This window comes from Octopus sinensis, linkage group LG1 (assembly GCF_006345805.1).
Source record: "Octopus sinensis linkage group LG1, ASM634580v1, whole genome shotgun sequence".
NCBI classification, from domain to species: domain Eukaryota; kingdom Metazoa; phylum Mollusca; class Cephalopoda; order Octopoda; family Octopodidae; genus Octopus; species Octopus sinensis.
Genome location: NC_042997.1, coordinates 166,991,390 through 167,008,889, shown reverse-complemented (window position 1 = coordinate 167,008,889; position 17,500 = coordinate 166,991,390).

The window sequence follows — 17,500 nt, the reverse complement described above, 5'->3', positions numbered from 1 at the left end:
AGTCAGGATCAATTTCATTGTGCAACGCTACCTTTTTTTTTTTTTTTCAAACTTCTTTCAGTCATCACAGTTATTTTTATTTTTATTAATAGGTGTAACTCAGTTGTGTCACAGAAAATATGAACTATCGATAAAATTTCTGTAATTTTTTCCTGAAAATTTCCGAATTTCGGTTCATAGGATACAAGTGTTGGGCTTCTAAATTATGAAAAATATTGGAAGTTAAAGGTGTTATTCGTTTCAACTAATAGCATATGCTTTGCTCTTTTTAGAATCTTATGTCTAATATTTTTCCCTGAAGTGGAGTGTCAAATCTTTTGTTACGGATCCTGGCAAGCTCCAATATGCATCAATGACATTGCATATTCCATTGAAAATAGCACCATTAAAATATTTGCAGATGACTCTAAGCTCCAGAAAGTCATTAAGGTGGTATATGAGCGAACGATGCTTCAATCGGACATCTACGCAGTAACCCAGTGGTCACAAAAAAATCCCAATTTACTGCTGAACGAATAAACATTTGAGCTTATCCACTTTGGAAAAGAGAGCACACTCAAACAACCATATACACTACCGTCGGGAGACCTACTTGAACCGTCGGATAATGTTAGAGACTTAGGTGTGACAGTCGACTGCAAACTTAGCTGGAGTGTGCACATCAATAAAAGTCGATGTCGGCCGTAGAATGTGCTTTTCAATCTTGGGATCATGAAACCATCATTCTTCTCTTCTCAACATTCGCCAGGCCCCACCTCGAATACTGCTGCCCATTGTGGTCCCTCTACAAAAATAAAAAAAAAACGACATAATGAGGATCGAAGGGCCACAAAGATTGATCACTAAAAAAATAAATTGCATGACCGGACTTGATTATTGGGCTCGACTTAAACAGCTGAAGCACTATTCTCTGCAACGCCGCCGTGAGCGATACATTATTTGTACCATGTGAAAATATTCCACCACTATTATCGAAATGATATCGGTATTATGTTTACAATTCACCCAAGTCTAGGCCTCCGTACGATGCGTCCCCTACAAAGGTCGAGATTACATTACATAAGAACATTGCGACACAATTTTTTCACTGCAAATGGTCCTACTCTTTTCAATGATAACCCGAAAGAAATTAAAGTACAAAAAGACCCCACAACTTTCGAACGGTACCAGGACAAATTTCTCCGGGAAAAACTGATAAACCACCTACACCTGGATACGTCTTAAGCAATAACAACTCTCTGCTTGAGTGGTCCATGGCATCCCGAGATAATTCATTAAAAGACTTTTCCAGGTGGTGCTATTGAGTTAGTCATGGCCTGGGCTGGTAATGGCAGAAGCCAATCTAAGTTATCTAAGTTATCATTTCTAAGGCGATGAGCTAGCAGAAGCGCTTGCATGTCGGGCAAAATTCTTAGCGACATTTCGTCCGCTTTTACATATTGAGTACTAATTCTGCCGAAGTTCACTCTGCCTTTCATCCTTTCGGAGTTGATAAAATAAGTACCAGTTGAGCCCTGGAATCGATGTAATCAACGTCTCCCTCCCCACCCCCAAAATTGTTGACCTTCTACCAAAATTTGAAATCTATATCTTATGTCTAATAATATCCAGCAAAAACTTGGAAATTCCCTAATGCTCCATGTGCTATAGAATACAAAAGTGTTATTGTTTTGTTTTTTTGTTTAATTTACGTATGCAAGTGTGACTGATTTGTATGCTTGCCCGATTTCTATTCAGGAACAACAAACGAACACACACAAGACCATAAATATATATTACTGTTTGCTTTCTCATAACGAAGTTTGTATATCTATTTTGAGAAATAGTGACATGGCCTCTGTGAAACCAGGAGCTAGAAGAAAAACAAAAAGCTAAAATGAAGTAGTAGTGTCAAGCTTTCTCTTTCTTTCTCTCGATCTCATTCATCCTTTCTTCCTTTCTTTCTTTCTTTCTCTCTTTCTCTTTCACTCTCTCTCTCTCTCTCTCTCCGTATAAGTGTGTGTGTGTGTGTGGAGAGAGAGAGAGAAGTAGATAGATATTGCATAGTGGATTACCAAGAGATTGAGAAACATACCAAAGGTAGGCAGAGAGGGAGAGAGAGGCATGAATAGTAAGATAGAGAACAAGACGACTGTGAAAATGAGGATGATTTGAAAACTTGATTGAAACAGACAACAATCATTACCTAATAAAGCGTTCTTTTGAATTAAGGAAACGGAGATTTCCCCCCGTTATTTACAGTAAAACCTACATTGTTGGAAAAGATTATGGATTTATATTCACAGTAACATTAAATAACATGATACTGAATCTAGGTGTTCGTTTCTGCAAGTACTAAGACAATTACCTTCATAACTGTGAAGATTATTTGTATAACATTTTTATAAAGGAATATGATCACTTAAAATGTTGTATCAATCAGTCAACTGAACCATTAATCAAACAATCGATGCGTTAACTGTGTAAATGATAAACCAATTGACAAATAATAAAAGAAGTGAAATAGGGCCAGTGCGTGTGTTTAGCATTAATTTAATGACTCTCCTGAAATACAACAAGATATGTTTCACCACACGAGTTCACATCAAAGGGCAAACCAAATACAAAAAAAAAAAAAGAAATCCATAACATTATTTCTCAAATGTAAAAAGCATTATTCTAAACTGGCAGGATTTGAACTCAGAACGTGAAGCATTTTTACTTTAATTCATTATATATTCACAATGATATGAAACCTTTCCAAAAGAGTTTAGTGATGCAAATGTAACGAAATAAATTCAGGTATCAAATTGAGACGCAAAGTTAACTCACCAGGAAATTTCATGTACTACACTGTACTCGTCATTGAAACGGAATCCTTTTTACCTGAACAATATATACTATGATTGTTTAAGGCGGCTAGCTGGCAGAAACGTTAGCACGCTGGGCGAAATGCGTAGCCGTATTTCGTCTGCCGTTACGTTCTGAGTGCAAATTCCGCCGAGGTCGACTTTGCCTTTCATCTTTCGGGGTCGATAAATTAAGTACCATTTACGCACTGGGGTCGATATAATCGACTTAATACCTATGTCTGTCCTTGTTTTTCCCCTCTATGTTTAGCCCCTTGTGGGTAATAAAGAAATAGGTATTTTGTCTGCCGTTACGTTCTGAGATCAAATTCCGCCGAGGTCGACTTTGCCTTCCATCCTTTCAGGGTCGATAAATTAAGAACCAATTACGCACTGGGGTCGATATAATCGACTTAACCCGTTTGTCTGTCCTTGTTTTTCCTCTCTGTGGGTAGTAAAGAAATAGGTATTTCGAGGCAGAGAACTCTTTCACTGAAGCTTCCATCTCCTCTTAGTTGATCAACCATCGCAAGCGCAGGAAGTGAGCTATGGATCAGAACAGGTAATAATGTGAGGAAGAAAATTTTCCTCAATCCTAACGTACATAAGCAAGTGGTTAAGCAAGGGCCAGCTTCCTGAATTTGTCGCCAAACATGGGCATTTCGAACACAAGCTGATGCTCTGGTGGAATTATAGGGTGAGAATTCACTACGAGTTCGTTGCACACGGTCAAACATTCGATGCCAACCTGTACTTCGAATAGCTGAAGTGGATGTATGTCATTGCTCGGTAAAAATACCAGGCATTGTTAAACAGAACCTAGGCTTTTCTGCAGCAATACAACGATAGACCTCATACCGCTAGAACGACTCGGAATAAACTTCAGGAACTTGAGGGAACCATGCACACCCAGCATATAGTTCGATCCTAGCACGCTCGGATTACTACTAGTTCTAATCTATGGCTCACTTCCTGCGCTCATTATTTTTTGTTTTAGCAAAACAGCACATGCATAGTGTTCGATCCCTGACCAAATACAATACACAGGTAAAAATGACACCTGGTGAGAAATTGCTGATAAATTTCCGAAATAGTTTTTAAGCAGAAGAACTCAAGTTCCGCCCAAAAGCAATTGTTTCAAATTTTGTTACAAGGCCACAGTAATTTTAGAGGAGGGTGTAAGTTGACTACATCGACCCTAGTACTCAACTGGTACTTATTTTATCTACCCCAAAGGATGAAAAACGGAATGACCTCAGCAGTACTTGAACGCCGCTAAGAATTTTGTCCGATTCACTAACGACTTTGCCGTCGCACCACCTTTAATAACAATAATTCTAAAATACTGAGACAAGAACCCGTTATAATTTAAACTGACTGCCTAGACAGGTGGAATTAAATTTTGTAAGATATACTGGGATTCCGACAGTTGACCAACTCAGTATTCTCCTCCAAATTAAGAGAAAAGCTTAACACAAAGAGAAAAGCAAGTCTGGAGCAGACGCCGGTATTCAGTTATAATGTTACAACATTTATAACTTTTGACGTATAGAAACATTTGCTTTTGTTTCTTAGCTTCAAATTGTTTTAAATATCTTTAACTCGAGGGAAAACTTTATGTAAGTTTAATATTATCCCTAATTCCACACCAACTCAATATTTATGCAGCCATTTGCAAACAAACAATCGAACTTAGTAAGCGAGCGAGTACAGTCGCCTTAAATATCCTCAGGCAAAGCAAACAGGCGTTAACCACGTGGCTAGTACAACCCACAAAAATGCAAACACAACACTCCATGGCAACAAATATGGTTGCAGTTCCTATGATAAATAAACAGTTAAATCTCAAACTGATCACATATCAGAAATGATATGTTTTTCCGATATTTCTAGAATTTTAATTAATTATAACACTTGCAGGCTCTGAACCTGAGAATCTAAAGTTTCTGAAAAGGATGTAAAAACAACAAGAAGACAGGATCATACTACTTCCAAACACTGCTAAACGTGATAAGCCAATGTTTGCGGATAAACTAAGAAATTTCTGTGAGCCAGAGGGAGTGTCGTTTTCAAATCAGTTGGTGGGTTACGGAGCGATAAAAAAAAATTAATTTCGTACATAGCCACAAGGCCTCAGGCTTATAAAAGAAGGGAACTGGGAATTAGCTAAGTAAATGAAGTGAAATGAAGCGAAATGCCTACTATCAGCAAGCAAAACCGGGTCATGGATTTGAACCTTCAAGAGATTATATCCATTTAACACAATTTTCCGGAGGGTATAAAAGTATTGGTTTTCCTTAGACTGAGAAAAAAGAAGCTGAACTTAGTGGAGAGATGAATATATACTATAATATGCACGTCTATATAAATGAAAGTAGTATTTTACACAAGAATCGAAATCGTTCCGCTGTCCCCAATATTTTGGGTCGTTCATCCCCTTCTTTTTTTAAAAAATAGTTTGGACAAGGGAAGAAAGTTCCATCACATTTTATGAAAACTCCAAGACTTGTGAGAGGAGGCGAGTGAGTTATCCGGTGACTAGAGAGCGACTTGGGCTGTAAGCCTGACGGTACATGAAGAGACGGATATAGTCTATCAATCAAGAACAAAGTCAGTACCACCCCCTTAGTGACTTTCTCACAGTTCCCGTTCAAGAAATATCATTTAAAAGGTTTTGGCCGACACAAAATATAGAAGATACTAGCTAGGGGATCGAACCCAAATCTATCTAGATGTATTCTGCCACAGAGCTAATGATTTATTCCTTGACTCTTGACAAAGATAGGCTATTGAGGGACTCATAAACTACTTCCCTGCAAAGTAATGGTATTGAGCGTGTATATATATATATATATATATATATATATATATATATACACATATACTTTGAATACAAGCACACACACACAGATACCTGTGTACGTGTGCGTGTGTAAGTCTATATACGGGGTACAATTAGTAATAACGGAAAATAGAATTCTTTAGAATAAACATATTAACTTCCAACAAAAGCACAACAGGGCAAATTCTCTATAAATGCTTTATTGATTATATCGGGATCAATGCTTGACTGCTAATTATTTTGTCGACCCTGTAAACAAAATTTACTTGGAATGGATTTTGACCTTGCCATGTTGTTTGCTACAGTTTCCGATATATATATAAATATATATATATATTATATATATATATATATATAAAGATATATATATATATATATATATAAAGATATATATATATATATACATATATACATATATATATATATAAAGATATATATATGAGGGAATATTATTCATATGCATATATAAGTATGTATATAGGCACACACACACATATATATATATATATATATATATATGCATATGTGGGCACAGGATGTCACGAAACATCTGCAACAAAAGAGTACGAATCACGAGTACATGGAACATGTACTATTCTTTCGAACAACGAAAGACACAAATGGAAAACAGAACAAACAACATAAAGAACAACCCTTCATCAGTTGTTGGCTGTTATTCTAGCCTCGTATTTCGGGCATTTAACAACAATATACGCTTTCGATAAAACAGTTTACCCCACAAAACAAATTAAATAAAATTTGAGATTTTTGCAGAGGGTCAAAATTGGTAACACAAACAGAACAGTGAAAACAAACAGGAAGGGCTGCTAATCCTAAACGAGGTTGTGGTGGCGAACGCGTAAATCAAGCTAGGACAGAAAACAATCAAGAACATGTCTTCCTTGTTCCAGTTACAACGGAGAAAAAGATAGAAAGATCGCCGATGATCACGTGCGATCCGCGTGAACAAGGGAGGAGAAATGAGGGAGAGAGAGCGACAGAGTAATAGGATAGAATAGTGGAAGAAGAGGGGGTAAAAGAATAAGAGAGAGAAAAAGAGAGAAAAACGAAAGAGTAAAAAGATCGCATAGAGTACGCATCCGAATTATTAAGATAAAACTTACTTGGAAGAGGATACGTGGCGTTCAATCATATAATAATATAAATAATATATATACATATATATATATATATATATATATATATATATATATATATATATATATATATATATATAATTTATATTATTATATGACTGAACGCCACGCATCCTCTTCCAAGTTTTATCTATCTATCTATCTACCTCTCTCTCTCCTCTCTCTCTCTCTCTCTCTCTCTCTCTATATATATATAATATATAATATATATAATATATATATATGTGTGTGTGTGTGTGTGTGTGTGTGTAAAGAGAGAGAGAGAGAGAGAGAGAGAGAGAGAGAGTTAGTCAGACTGATATTTATATCTATATATATGTACTGATCCTTCTACAAAAAAGTACTCCATCTGGTGAGAGATAAATGTTATTTATTTAAAGGTCACAATACATGTATTAAAGAGCTACCAATTTGATTCATATGCTGAGAGAACTCAATCATATTCTTCAGGCGCAAACCACATATAACGAGCTAAAGAAATTGAATAATAGAAGAAACGCGAAAAAAAACTGAGACGCCAGCATATAGAAAACGCAGACAGTAAACAATGGAAAACGAAAAACGGAAGGCGAAAAACAGAAACTAAAATGCTGGGTTTAATGAACTCAATGGTTGACTCCTAGCATCCAGAAAAGATATAATTTTCATTTGGATAAACGAGTTTCAAAATTCGTCAATCTAGAAGTATCCATATCTTCAATAACAGGTAGAATTACAGGTGACATCATTCGATGGGCTCCTACTATTTTCGTCTAGCAAGTTGTGTCGACTCGTGACTATACAATATAACACTTGTCTATGATATCATGCAGCGGATTGAAACGTAAACCACTATGATTGCGAAGGAGAGGAGAATCTATAGAAACTGAGGCCCAGAGAAACATATATGTATGTATATGTGTATATGTGATGTGACGTTATTTAGCTTGGAGATAAGGGGAGGGAAGTAGCAAATTAGAATGGGTATAATAGAAATGAAGTTAAATAGAAGAACAGCGCCTAAACACACAGACACAGTAGAAAGCTTATCAAAATATGGTCTTACGTAATACAACATATGCAATAATAACACGGTGGTCCGTAAAGTCATGGTGGGATTTCAAAACTATTGAAGTAACTTGCAAGGCTACACATTTCATATACATGCTGAAAAAGAAACCAAATGACATACAGTTTAGCTTTCGTACAGTTTAGAATAGTTTGATAATGCTTTCATTTGATAATGCCTTACACACGTCTAATCGATACTCAAGTTCTTGCCACACACGACGAAGACTATCAGGTGTAACAGATTGAACAGCGTCACTGATTCTCTTCCTCAAGTGCCCAGTGCCGGTAACACTGTACACTTGTTGCTTGATATAACTCCAGAGTTAAAAATCTAAAAGCGTGCGACCCGGCGATCGTGGAGAACATGCCTTCCTTCCACCTCTTCCTATCCACCGCAGTTGAAAGGTCCTATCCAGAAAGTCACGAGCAATTCTGCTGTAGCGTGGAGATTCCCCATCGTGTTAAAAGATGATAGCTGTACCTACATCCTGTATTTGTGACTCTACTTACAGGTCCCACATACTAAGGTAGTTGTTTGACGTCACAGTCGTCTCCGTAAGGAAAAGCTGCCTATCACTCTATCATGTGTGGGACTGTCACGCTGGTGCGCAATGTAGGCCAGTGTCTTCTCTTATAGACCCGGGCCGACGAAAGGCCTGTGAGTGGATTTGGTACACAGAAGCTGAAAGAAGCCTATCGTATATATATATGTATGTATATATATATATATATATATATATATATATGCCCCCATTGGCGGCGTTACACTTATCTGGCTTTTAAATAGCGTTTATAAATAATACCGGCACCCATAGCCCTTGGTAACAAATTCTGAAATAGCCTTTAAGATATCTACGATTAACCACTGCAAGGGGAATTACTCCTGTTAGACAAACGGGGCTTGGTTTTTTCACAGCGGGGTGTTTCCTTGACAAGGCAGGTTTAGATGAACACACACACACACACATAAAACATAATATATATTTTTTTTTCTGCCACCCAACGGTTCTCGCGGCAGTAGCCACTGACAGCCGAACGATCAAACGCACACACGTACACAAAAAATGTTTTCTACCCCTACGCCAACACACACATATATAGAACAGTATACACACACACACGTCTCTAAGTAGATTTTTCTCGCCCCTTATAAAACATCCAATATTCCTTAAATAGTCAGAACTTTATTCTCGGTCACAAAGAACACCCACACACCCTCACCCACATGATTGACCGATGCCTGACCCGTTAAATTCTTCAGCCATCGGTTCTCAACATACACTGATAAACAGTTTCGCCATGGGCTCTTAGGAGCATAGTTCGATTGTTTTTGCTCCGCCTCTGTTCTGTTTTTGTTTTTCCAACGGATTTCCTATTTTCTTCCTGAAGAGAAAGACACAATATGGTCCCATTATTCAATCGGATTTTGGTAATTTGTGCCTTTCGAAACACGTGTAGAATGAAATAAAACGATTTCTGTTCAATCTGCGTTCAGCTCCATTTCTTCAATTCACCAATAATGTTTTATATATATATATATATATATATATATATATATATATATACATATACATGTGTGTATGAGCTTCTCACTACCGCTCGGCAAGTGGTGTTGGTTTGGTTAATTCCTCGTAACTTAACGGTTCGGCAAAAAGAGACGATAGAATACTACCAGAGTTAAAAATAAATACTTGGGTTGATTCGCTTGACTAAAACCCATCAAGGCGGAGCCCCAGTATGGCCGCCGTTCGTTGACTGAAACAAATACAAGATAACCAAAAAATTGTTTAGAACGGCACAGTGTGATAGTCAGTTGGAGATTGCTGGAGATGATTGCAGGGAGCATCATAAGTGAAATATGTTTTAATATGATTTGAATTAAAAAGGTAAAAGTGACACAACTAAAACTTCTAAATAACATTTTTTAATTGGGTAGGGAGCAATACTTTCGGTCGATCCTCAGCTTCACCAATCCAATACAGATTAAAAAGACTAGCGCTGTAATATTTCAACTCAGAAAATAAAAACATGTAATTAAATTATTACTTTTATTTTGTTCGATTCTCTACCAATTCTGCCATCTACCGAGTTTAAAAACAGTTATAAATAGAGTTTCATAATATTGTTCTGCCAATTTACACAAGTTTTAAATGCTAGCTGTTTCTACTTTTTGAGAAGCAAGTTTTTTTTTTTCTGTCTATTTAATATTCAATGCGTGTAAATGTATACTTTTCAAAGAAGCGTGTGAGTCACGTACACAGGGTCTTCTCAAGCTATTTCTGAAACAACGTCCGTGAAAACAACATGAAACGACCACCATCATGCGACGTGGTTGACCCATTTGTATTTCACTATCTAAACAAATGATATCAGGAGATTAATGATTTAATTTTAAAAATAATATACCGATAATTAGTATTTGAAAAATTGTCGTACACGCTATAAATTACCAAAATTACTTTTGCATCACATCTGTTTTAAGACACCAAAAATTACAACTGAAAAGATCGTTGAAATGTCACTGAGTCATCGAAGTCCCACTAAACACTCTCGCATTTACAAGTTATCTAGATGAACAACAACACGATTGTTTAGCCAACCAGAAATAGCAGCAAATCTCCCTCAAATCGTACTGTGTCGTCTTAAAATGGACAGCTTGGAAAATGTAGTCATGGTTACATTATACCTTTAAAATGATGTAAAAGGTACAAAATAAGATGCTTTTAAAAATAAAGGCTCAACACTTTTGATAATTGTTTAAACAAAGAGGGTCGACATGGAAAAAAACCCATTATCGTTTGCTTTTATTCAGTGTCAAAAGAACAGGTCAGACAAGGGAGACCATCCAATTCCAAATTATCAGCTACAGTAAATTTTTTAGTCATTAAAGCACACGAGTTTAGATGAAGAAAATTGGAGAATCTTACATGACATTTTTCACACGCGACATGAACTTATGCTAATATGAAACTGAAACATAATAACAAGCACGATAATACCCAAAACTCCATGAGTGGCTGCTGTTGAATTATAGAAAAAAAAAACGCCAATAAACCTTAAGTGAAATTGAAGAAGAAGAAAATATAGTACAAAACATATCCATATTTTATCCATTAATGCCCTCCTTGTGTGTCACGTCTATTATTGTTTTACATGTGTGCAAGAATAACCTCTCTAGCGTGTGTTTTTCTTTATCTTTGTTCATTGCGCTTCGTCACCGAACCCCATCTTGTTTGTTCAGCCAGCATAACATTCACCTTTTGCCCCCACCATGCCCTACTGTATCTCTACTCTCTGTACTTCTATTGCACATCTCTGTAGACAACTCACAGCATTCGATGTCGTATTAACCATTAAATTGCGAACGTTCTGCTTTATTTCCAACTTGCCTTGTTTTACAATATCCTGTCGATGCAAAACACTTCAGATCCCAAATCTGTGTGATTTTTTATTGTTTTTACACATCATATTTTTTGTACAAAAAAAAAGACAAAAAAAACGCAAAAATAATATGTCACGCCACACGATGATAGTATCAAATAACTGTGGGTTATCTCATATAGGATTAGACTAGCTGTGATGTAATGTAAGCAATGATTTGCTTCAAAACAAATGTCTCAGCAAGAATCCCATCAACGCTATAAAAACAACCATTCACTTTTTTCTTTCAAATGTACGAGGTGAATGCCGTGGAAATATGCTAATCAGTCCGTGACCTGCTCTCAACTTCCGGTTGCTTAAGCTATTAAGACCTTCAAAAAAGCTTGATTGTTTTATGTTACATTTACTCCTCTATGAATTTTAGACATTTCACTGTACCGAATATTTTTCTATTGATATGTATATGTATATATATATATATATATATATATATATATATATATACATACATTTATATATGAATGTATTATATGCATATATCTATATGTTGTAAATACATATACATATATATACGCATACAAACGCATACACACAAACACACACGTGGACATGTGTGTGTGTCTTTGTGTCTGTGTTTGTCCTCCACGACTGCTTGACAACCGGTGCTGGTGTGTTCATATCACCGTAAATTAGCGGTTCGACAAAGGAGTTTGATAGATTAAAGCCAGGGTTTAAAAAAATAAGTACTGATGTTGATTCCTTCGACTAAACACCCTTCAAGGCGGTGCCCCAGAATGGGTGCAGTTTAATGATTGGAACAAGTAAAAAACAAAACCTATTTGTATACATATATATATATATATATATATATATATATATATATATATATATATATATATATATATATATATATATATATGTGTGTGTGTGTGTGTGTGTGTGTGTGTGTGTGTGTGTAAGATCCAGGATCGTGGTGTAGGAAAAAAGTTAGAATCGAGCAATTCGAGGTAAATATAAGGACGGGATAACAGTAGTTTATTGAGACGGATGTTTGTGGATTTTTTTGTATGGAAGTGCGATAAGTTGAAAAAAGTTTTTTATGTTTCACGGTAGGCGACCAGGGTTGCCGGGTGTGCAAAAAAGAATACAAGAGTTACGGAATGGAGAAGATACATATGTTTCATAGCCAGGTGGTAAGTATCCAAGCGAGGTGTATACCCTAGACTGATCTTCAGGCCGTAGAATAGTCTGCCGTATACACCTCGCTTGAATATTTATTACTTCTGAGGTTCTGCTCGTTATGAAACATATGTAGCCTTGATATTATCTACTCCGTAACTCTTACATATATATATATATATACTAAGTAATTAAGGGTTTAGCAACGATTAAGTTGAAATTCTCCTACTAGTATTACTTAGTAACCCTTAATTACTTAGTATTACTTAAATTCTCCTCGAATGAGGCTTTTACATGCCGAAATCTACTTGGTGAAATTAATGATTTTTCCAAATTAATTAATTTCACCCTATATTATTACTGATATATATATATATATATATATATATATATATATATATATAGGTTATGAGAGGTAATGGTGTCAAGAAGACCCAAAGGTGTCAGGTAATGCTGAGTAAGTGCTATGGACAGACTATAGTTAAGCTCTAGGTTCGGTGATTATGCGAATGAGGAGTTAAACGTCGCTCATGTATCAGCATGCGTATATATAATAATTAACAGAATGAGATAAAAATCCAAGGTTGTGAAAGATATCAGAACATTTATAATGAGAAGGTCTTACAGCTGTTTCCGGGATATTTTACTTGTCCCTTCATCGGAAACGGTGTGAGAAAATGGTTAAGCAATAGTTATTCTAGAGAAGAAAGAAAGAGAGAGTTGAGTGGAAGAATGAAAATAGACGTGAGATATGCAGGGATATTGTATTTGCAGTTCCATTATTTAAGAATGGTATACATATAAGTTTTCTGTACCTTGCGTGTAAAAACTGGTCTTACATATATATAAACGGTGTTATAGAATTGAGGGTATATATATATATATATATATATATATATATATATATATATATATATATATATATATATTTCTGTATGTGTGTATGTATATATACCGTTAAATCCACAAGTTTTTTTTTATTCTGTCTGTTTATTTTCTTTTATTCCTTTCTGTTGAAGAGCGTAAGTTCGAAACGTAAAAGATTTTCTCACTTTGCCATACGTCAAACTAATACACCTGCTTGTTGTTCATACACCTACCTTTGTCTTATGTTTTTGTAAATTTTAAATTTACATATGTATATATATATATATATATATATATATATATATATATATAAATTTATATAAATAAGGATACGATCGTTAATTTAAATACGGATCTTATCAAGCGGCGAGCATGGGAATAAAAACCTTCAAAGGTAATAATTATTATTAAAATTATAATTTAGGGTATCTAAGAGATACCTTCACGCTGGAAATAGCAGCCAAAACTTGACTCTAAACCTCATTAAATGTTCACGCAGTACTCTCCTGGTGCTGTATGAACATTTAATGTGGTTGTAGAGTCAAGTTTTGGCTGTTATTTCCATATTTCCAGCGTGGAGGTATCTCTTAGATACCCTAAATTATATGTATATACATATACACTCAAATGTGTGTGTGTCTGTGGAGGGGGGGGGATATATAAATAGATAGATAGACAAACAGACAAACAGACAGATAGATAGATATATATATATATATATATATATATATATATATATATATATATATAGATAGATAGATAGATAGATAGATAGATAGATAGATAGATAGATAGATAGATAGATAGATAGATAGATAGATAGATAGATAGACAGACATTATTTAGGATCATCGTGTAAAAGCATATAAGAGTATATGAATTGCGTTTCTCTGTACTGGAAATACTTGAATTAATTAGTTTTATGCTCGCAAATGGGCGCCGAACTGGGAGAGTCGGTAGAGCAAATGATTTGTAGTATTTGTACCAACTCTGAGTTCATATCTCTGTTGAGGTCAACTTTGCCTTTCATCCTTCTTTGGTCGGTGAATTTTGCGTCGGTTACGTTTTCCAGTCGAGTCTCCTCTCGCATTTTCTTCCTCGCTCTTTTGTAATCGGTTGCGTTACGCTGTGAGAAGGGGCGTGTGAGATCACTCTCAATGTTTCTTTCTTTAGGAAAGGGGAGGGATTGGGCGAAGTAATAGTAACCTCATCTCCAAGACAAACTGATATTCTGTTGCCACTTTCCGTGACTGCCTACTGTGTTGTAACAACAGAAATAAAGAATATAAGAGAAAGCTATCTATCTTTGATAGTTAGACATATTGTTTTATACACAACTAATTATTAATTCATATATTCTTAGCTATGTTGTTATTTTACTCGTACACGAACTGCAAAACCCACAGATGATTAGTTTTTGATATTGAATGATGTATAAACAGAACAACTGAGTGACAGTGTGAGTGTGTGTGTGTGTGTGTGTAACAGCTCCAGGCATGAAAGAATCTAAACTAGATCAAAATCGTATTACTGTGATTGTCGGTTGTAAATTTGGGTTTTTTTGTCAATGGATCCATTTGATTCGTATTTTACTCGGATGGATCCTTCTAGCATTTCAATGTTAGAAGCAATCCTATTTTCTTTTAATTGTTTCAGTCATTTGACTGCGGCCATGCTGGAGTACCACCTTTAGTCGAACAAATCGACCTCAGGACTTATTCTTTGTAAGCCTAGTAATTATTCTATCGGTTCTTTTGCCGAACCGCTATGTTACGGGACGTAAACGCACCAACATCGGTTGTCAATCGATGTTGGGGGACAAACATAGACACAAAAACATATACATATGCATATATATATATATATGACGGGATTCTTTCAGTTTCCGTCTCACAAATCTACTCACAAGGTTTTGGCCGGACCGAAGCTATAGTAGAATACACTTGCCGAAGGTGCCACGCAATGGAACTGAACCCGGAACCATGTGGTTGAGAAGCAACTTCTTACCACATTGCCACACGCCTGCGCCTATTATTATTATTTTATATATATATATATATATATATATATATATATATATATACTATATATATATATATATATATATATATCTATATATATATATATATATATATATATATATATATATATACTATATATATATATATATATATAATTTTGATTAGGAATTAAATAAAAACAAAATTAAAATATTTTGTGTATTGCAGAAGTATAACCAATTTATGCAGACAAATTTTAACAATAATATCTTATATGGACCCCCAAAGGTCATACGGACCCCCAAGGGTTATATGGACCCCGATTGAGAACCACAGCTTTAAAACGTAAAAATATTTTTCGACATGAAGCCAGATGTTTTTGCCGCAAAAGATGGAGGGTAATTTTGATCTTTCGCGGAAAAAAAGAAACAGTTAAGTACTGTAATAGTGAGTCTTCACTTTATTTTATAAGATATCACATACTAGAAATAATTCATCTCCTGACGATATTGATATCCTAAACAACATTTAAAATTGTCCAACCTCTGACGAATACACATGTTGAACATCCGTATTCTGTCTTTTCTACCCTTAGAGTAGCTTGATGTTTAACCCTATCCATACAGGCACACCCAAATCGTTTATTTTATCTCTTCCTCTTAGCACCAAAATTTAGAATTTACTCATTCCTGTCTGCCTAGAACATAAGCTCATTGGAATTCCCACGCAGATAATTTGTTTCTTGCTATACAAAGCTCGTCCACAGTTATTGACTATCTGGTATCGTACAGTGAAATGTTCTTGCTACTGGGTATACATTAGGGATTCCATAGTATCAATAGAGTATATGTATATATAAGAGGGAATTTTACCACTATGTGGAAGCCCTTATGCTAGAAGAAGATCCGTTATGGTCTTAACCAATAAGAATTGCTCTCTAGAAAATTTAGCAAACACCAGAAACGTAAGCGAGCAAGACAAATGAAAAATATAGATTAATCATAAACACATGTTTCCCTATCAACAAATTACGTAATTTTACTTACATAATTTATCTGTAGATCTTCAGTATGATCGTCTATAATTAGCAGAACTACACGCCAGACATCAACACGAGGTAGAAAATGCATGCAGTTCTACCTATTACAGCTTGATAGAGTATATATAAATAGATAATGACTAAAATTGGAATGAACGATGTTGTTTCGACAAATTTCTACAGCCGTATTTTGTCTGTCACTACATCTATGTGTTTAATCTTCTCTGTAAACTGCTGAAAATGACATATCATTTAGTGTGTGCATCCTCATGCTGAGTGAAATGACATTAGGATCTGACGAAGGACTTAGTAAACAATCATCTGGGGAGGCACATTTTACACCTTAGGTGTATGATAATGATTACAACAAACATTTCACCTATGCACAACAGGTACATTGGTTAGATGTGTAATCATTGCGTCGAAACAATTTCAGTGATTTTAAATAATTGTAGTGATTAAACATTTTTTTTAATGTTGCTTATTCCATTTTCTATCACACACACATTTTCTATCACACAAATGCAAACGCAAAGATACACACACACTCATACATACATATATACATACATACGTACATACATACATACATACATACATACATATATACATACATATATGCATGCATGCATGCATGCATGCATACATGCATGCATACATACATACATACATACTACATACATACATACATACATACATACATACATACACAGACACACACCATACATACATACATACATACATGATTTCCGCCAACCAAATCCGCTCACAAGGCTTTATTCGACTGGGCAACAGTAGAAGACACTTACTCAAGGTGCAACTCAGTGGGACTAAAACCAAAGCTACATGGTTGGGAAGTAAGCTTAAAGTCACACAACCACGCCTGCACTTGTTTTAAGTCTGATTTTATTTTGAAACTTTATGAAGATACATGGCTCAGTGGTTAGAGCGTCGGGCAAACAGTCATGAAATAGAGAGTTCGATTCCTAAACTGGACTGTGTTGTCCTCTTGCGCAAGGCACTTCATTTCACGTTGCTTCAGATTACTCGTTTGTAGAAATGAGTTGCAACATCACTGGTGCCAAGCTGTATCGTACTTTGCCTTTTTCTTCGACAACAGTGGCATGGGGAGGGGAGGGAGGCTGGTGTGCAGGGTC